The 5,827-nt window shown below is 44.2% G+C and overlaps 1 pseudogene; it reads right to left on the bottom strand.

Annotated features, from left to right (window-relative positions):
- Positions 1-1,071: 1,071 nt before the first annotated feature.
- LOC115329194 lies at positions 1,072-2,089 on the bottom strand (annotated as a pseudogene).
- Between the last annotated feature and the right edge of the window lie 3,738 nt (positions 2,090-5,827).

The following is a 5,827-nucleotide window of genomic DNA, read 5'->3' as shown; positions in this document are numbered from 1 at the left end:
AGTGTTGCATTTGGGAGTTGATAGAGCTATAGTCGGCACTCGCGTAATTCCGAATGAATTTAGTATAGCGTGATTTGTGAGGGGTGGTAAGGGAGAGTGTTAATTCGATAACAAGATGGTCACTAATGCCTGGTAAGTATGTAACGTTACTGGTAAGGTCTGGCTCTTGCGTTAGGCGCAAGTCCAGCACATTGCTGCAGATTTTGGTAGTTCTGGTTGGTTGAGTGATAACGTTGGAAAAATTAAAGTCAAGGCAAACGTCAACGAAAGCATCGGAAGAAGCACTGCCGGAAGAGAGGGCAGTCCAATCAATGTCTGGGCAATTAAAGTCACCAAGAAGAACAAGGGTGGCACTAGGAAAAAGGGATGTAAGCTGAAAGAGACACTTATGAAGCTCAGTAATGAAATCCCTACTACTATTTGGCGGCCTGTGACATACGCCCATTATAATGCTTGGATTAGAGGTATGGCATACCCAGACGATTTCCAGGCTTGTTTCTACCAAGATAAGCCTTAATGGGATACGTTTATTTACAGCTAAAAGAACACCACCCCTCTCTTTCCGACGCGGTCGGTTCAAAAAACATGAAAACCAAAATGTGGAGGAAATAGTTCTGAGTCAGCGATATCAGGGTTTAACTACGTTTCAGTAAAAAAAACAAAGTCCGCGTTGCTAGTATCAATCAAAGAGTGCACATCTTCCCTTTTAGGTGTGAAACTTCTTATGTTTGTGAACAGTACAGAATGCTCAACGGGCACATCACAGATGCGTTTGACTCTGGTCGACAGAACCTGATGGGGGTGCGGCGGGAAAAGGAAGCGGCGTTGACGCCTGTTTTTTTTTTTCTTGAACCAAACTCTGCATCGTGTCAAATATAAAGCACTTCTCATCCATCATTAGCTTCTCGTGACGAAGTCTAAAAGGGCAAACCCTTTGATCGGGCAAATTCAAGCAGTTTGCGGCGCGCGAGTCGGACGGATACCGGGAAATCCTCACTGATAGCAAAAGGCTTGTTTTGTAGTTTGTAAGGTGATGACATTATACTTTCCTTTTCTTTAAATGATGCGAACTTAACAATAATTGGGCGACACATTCGCTCGTTGAAGGAGCTCAAACGATGCGCTCTTTCGATTCTGATTGGGTCAACACGAATGCAGAGTTTTTCGAGGCACAGTTTGACGACCAAACCTTCGGACTGATTCCAAGTTTCCTTATCTTTATCAGGGAGACCGAAGAATAACAGATTTGATCTACGGGACCTGCCCTCCGCATCATCACAGCCCGTTTTTAGATTAGATAGATCACGTAGAGCGGCCGAAAACTGAGGCTCTTCACTTGTGGCAGCGTCCCTGTCCTTGAGCTTTATTGAAGCTACGGCGTTATTTAACTGAACGTCTGTCCTGTAACCGTTAGAAGAGACTCATCGGTTTGTTTTAGTCTTTCTCTGAGATCGTTAGTTAGAGTAGCCTGTTCGGAAACCGCTAAGAGCGTTACATCGGTTTGTTTTAGCTTTGCCTTTAGTTCGAGTACTTCTTGTTGAAATGAGGTTAATATCCTCTCAAGTTTTAGGACATTTTTGTTCAGATCTTGCACATATTCAACATCAACCTTTCACATAGGGCCTGGATTTCTCTCTGCGTCACCGCACAAAAGGAGTACCAACACTCTAAATGATTCAATGCAGGCTTCAGGGCATGGAAGCTTAAAAAGGCAAATATTATTAGAACGGAAACAATGACACGATTTCTGTTTAATAACCTGCAATCCCAAGATGAAAAAGTTCAAGTACTTCATAGCTAGAAAGCTTCCATGCCCACTGGCGAGCAGCGCGTCGAAATCGGCTCTTATAGGCGGCACAGGTGGCGTCGATGCCATAGATGATGCTGGTGATCGGTTGAGTCCTTCGATGCAGGGGCAGTTCATGTCGGTGGATGACACCGCAGCAGGAGCACACGTGTCGATGGGTGGAACGCTGACTGGCACTCGGAAAGCAGCAAAGTTGTCGTCATACTGCCGATCAGGTTGGGACCCACGTCCGAGATCGCTCAGGAACTGCAATACCAAGATGAAAAAGTTCAAGTACTTCATAGCTGGAAAGCTTCCATGCCCACACCTTGGCACATATCTCTCTCTCTCTCTCTCTCTCTCTCTCTATATATATATATATATATATATATATATATATATATATATATATATATATATATATATATATATATATATATATATATATATATATATATTATGTTTGTGGAGTGTATAGTCCATAATTCTTGCACTGCAAGTTCGGTCATCTTTATTGTTATAAACCCCACTTTCAATATGGGGAAAAATCTAAAACCACTTTCAATCCTAAAGTCAGCTCGTAGCATTTCTTAATTTGTATATTCTTCCGATTCGTATTTGACATGTGAATACAAACATGTATTCACATGTGAATAGCTCTCTTCAGGAAAATATTTTCACCGATCAAACACACTGCTTACCAGCACGCTTGCAGTAGAGTACACTGTCGTACTTCAAGTCAGCAGTTTGCGAGTTCTAGAATCTGAGCTGAGGCACTGCCCATTCAACAGGAACAGCCGAAGCGAGGCGCACTGTTCTACAAAGGCTAAAAACGGCCACAGTGCACACTACGACACTATACGATATCACAGTATAGCTTGCTGTTAGAATGTCACATGACGTCATGACGTTACACGATGTAACAATATTTGATGCCGGGACATCACGGTGTTATTAATGCTGTCAAGCGACGTAACAGTGTCATTTAACGCCAGGGTGCCACGTGACGTGAATGTCACGTGACTTCAGGGTGTTGTGGACGTCACAGTGTCATGTTTACACCGTTACAATTAGAATCGATACTCTTTCCGAATACGACAACCTTACGGGACACACACTTGGGCATCCGCTGCGAAACGCTGTCAGAAACGGCTCTCGCCGTAAAACATTTCACAACAAAGAGGTCTTAGAACGAACCAGTCAAACGCAATACCAGTCACTTTTCCTACCGCGAACAGCTGAGCCTCAACTTTGTAGGTATACATCTTCGCAGAGAACACTCTCAGATGTTCAATCCCGCAGCACGCGCTGAATAAACAAGAGTCCGAGCTTTTTGCAGGGGGCTCCTACTTTAGAACAAACAAACAAGACCCAACATCAAAGCAAACCTCAGCGCACCGTGAATGTTTACCCCAGAAGCGCGTGTAGGCACCGCTAACAAGGCGCCTTTCCAAGTGCGGTAGCGACGTTAGAATATAAATGAACCAATAAGAAACCAACAAAATACCGAATAACGTGGCGTGCTCCTTTTCCAGGCAGCTCACAATTCAGGTTCCGGGACGCGGGCCCATTGTTGACAGAAGCAGACCGTATATCTCAATATCCGTGCTGACTCGGCCCTGCAGCTCCCTTCAAAACAAGAGACTCGATGGCTTACTTTATTTCTCCGTCTAATGCGCCTTTTTTCGCGTACCTCACGTTGCCTTCTCCGACCCGTGTGCAAGCATCATCTTTAAGGTCGTTAGGCGAAAATCCCCGCATAGCTATGGTTACTGAAAGCCAAAAGACACACATGAAAAATATTGATGTTTAAGTGTTTAGGTTGCACACAAATGTCACAAAAATTTAAAAAAAAAGCGCAACGTTTACAATACTTTCTACTAGGCTCCTCCAAACACCGAAACCGGATAACTTTCCGAAGCACAACCTCTCCAAACTCAATATTTGAATCGCTTATTTACGTGTAGAATTCAAAGAACATTGAGGGCGCAGGAGAGCTGGTGAATATTACACAACGAATTAAAGCCGGAGGTACGAAAACAAAAAGACGAGCACAACCCACTTGTAAGACTCCTACTGCGTGCAAGGATACTTTTTTGTTGGATAAATCTAAATTTTTAATGTTTATGAAACAATTGACCTTTAGACAGTCATTACTCTTCGCAGAGGTACGTATCTTGAGACCGCCACTTCCGCTTTAATGTAAAACAATAACAAACATGGCTGCCGGCTTTCGCTGCCAGCAGTCTTATCCACAGAATAGCTGATTGAACTCACCTATATATATGAGTGCGAAAGGTTTCGGCGTTTCTTGAGATGTTAAGAGGAAGATCTCAACCAACGTAATTTAGAGAAAACAACTGCGTCAAGTGCACGGCATTCGGAAGAGTTGCGCGAGTCCTGGTTTTTGTAGCTTGATGGGCGCATAGGTCTAGCGTCGTTAATGTTATTGTTTGATCCGGCTCGACTGACTTGTTAGCACGTGTTGATGCCGAATAAAATTGTCGGTTGCAATATAAACGGCTCCTCTGCTCTGTGAATTCTCAGAGACATTGAGGTTGTGGTAGTGGTTGCTTTACTGGGAGAATACCTACGTGTTGAAATTTACGAGCATTTAAACATTTATGTAAGTTCGTCCAGGTATTTTCCAGTCGTTTGCACGGATGGCATGTGCTCTCAAGTTTCAAGCGACGCACCAGCATGCACTAGTTATTTTAGGTCTCCCATTATTGTGTATCATGTTGCTCACCCACTTTGTTCGTGGACGGCATGAAAGTAAACATAAAATCAACAAATCGACAAAAAAAAAGAGGAAGTCATCGCAAATGTGCTTTTTTATTTGTTTTCTTTTTATTCCGTTTAGATTCTTCTTAACGCGTATGGGCAAATATGGAAAGACGGGTGTACTAGACCTTGAGGTGTCCACGATAGAAGGATATAGCGTTGATTTCAAGCTCACTTCGGGCATATGCTGATTGGGATGGTAGAAAATTTGACAGCGTTAGCGGTTATGGCCCCTTCCCACCGCTTAAAACAACGTCTGTCGGTGATGTTGTGGTTGTTGATGTTGTCGCAGCTGTCGATGTTGTTGATATTCTAAGTTGCGTAACAAAAACGTAGGTCGTCCTTTTTCAATGTTGCCAAATCCTTGAACTAGATATCCTGCCGCTCGCGGGAATCGAGCCTGAATTCTCTACAAGCGATCAAAGGCGACAGCACTGAGCTACGTCACAGCTTTCTTTCAATATTGCTGAGACACGCGACAGCGTTAACAACCAATAATATATTTGTGGTGAGAAGCCCGCTAGGGGCACGTCTGCGTTTCTCACTATAAAGCCCTCTATCCTGGAAAAATGGCATTATTCATTGTTGTGGAAATGATCGAGGCACATGTCGTGTGCCAATTTTCGGAAGAACATAGCGTCCGAAATCTAGCTCAATTGCTGCGCTGTGCCGCCATGATCTTTCTAAGGGCTCCACATTGCACGTGCTTCGTGCATCGACGGCCCTTGCGCTATTTTTAAGACATCAAGGGGCTTTACCTGACTACGGGTAGGGCGCGTGCTGCCACGCGATTATGTTTTAATTTTTATAATGCATAGATGTTTAGCAATACACGTGCTTGCACCAGATTAGGAAGTTGAAGTCTCCTCACCGTGGCTTGTGAAAAAATTCCACCAGCCGTCGATACCCAAACCTCTCCCATAAAGTCCCTTCATGTTTCAAAAGTAGCGCAAGGTGCGTCAATGCACGAGGCACGTGCAACGTGTAGCCCTTGGGAAGATCATGGCGGCACAGCGCAGCACTGAGCTAGATTTCACACGCCTGAATTTCCCAGAAGTGGCGCGCGGCACGTGCCTCGAGCATTTCTACAACAAGGAATGGCGCCACTTTTCTCAGTATAGAGGGGCTTTACTCTCCCAGCTGACGCGCTTCTCGTAGTACGCACGCGCTTTCTGGAAGAACACAGTTAAATAGTCGGTAACGAAATGCCAAGGGCTTGTGAAGGGAGACGCGGTTTTACGCGCTCCAAAATAAAAA

The sequence above is a fragment of the Ixodes scapularis genome, unplaced genomic scaffold (genome assembly GCF_016920785.2).
Source record: "Ixodes scapularis isolate PalLabHiFi unplaced genomic scaffold, ASM1692078v2 PGA_scaffold7__128_contigs__length_106722199, whole genome shotgun sequence".
NCBI classification, from domain to species: Eukaryota; Metazoa; Arthropoda; class Arachnida; order Ixodida; family Ixodidae; genus Ixodes; species Ixodes scapularis.
The sequence above is the reverse complement of the archived record's forward strand: the minus strand, read 5'-3'. Positions and strand labels throughout refer to the sequence as shown.